General features: G+C 46.4%; 1 non-coding gene across 1 annotated transcript; it reads right to left on the bottom strand.

Moving 5' to 3' along the window:
- Positions 1-76: 76 nt before the first annotated feature.
- LOC118345016 lies at positions 77-195 on the bottom strand. Its single transcript, XR_004798711.1, has one exon. It is a non-coding gene; the product is annotated as a 5S ribosomal RNA (ribosomal RNA).
- Positions 196-239: the final 44 nt, after the last annotated feature.

Raw genomic sequence — 239 nt, 5'->3', positions numbered from 1 at the left:
GAGATTTTCCCAAAAATCCACTCCCGAGTGCTCCTTCTTGTCAATTTATCTCGCAAGGCGGAAAAAACAAAAACGAGGGGTGCAACACGAGGACTTCCCAGGAGGTCACGCATCCTAGTACTACTCTCGCCCAAGCACGCTTAACTGCGGAGTTCTGATGGGATCCGGTGCATTAGTGCTGGTATGATCGCACCCATCAAACTAATTACTTAAAATTCATATAATCCTTGAGCGACATA

The sequence above is a fragment of the Juglans regia genome, unplaced genomic scaffold (assembly GCF_001411555.2).
Source record: "Juglans regia cultivar Chandler unplaced genomic scaffold, Walnut 2.0 Scaffold_1174, whole genome shotgun sequence".
In the NCBI taxonomy this organism is placed as follows: Eukaryota; Viridiplantae; Streptophyta; class Magnoliopsida; order Fagales; family Juglandaceae; genus Juglans; species Juglans regia.
The sequence above is the reverse complement of the archived record's forward strand: the minus strand, read 5'-3'. Positions and strand labels throughout refer to the sequence as shown.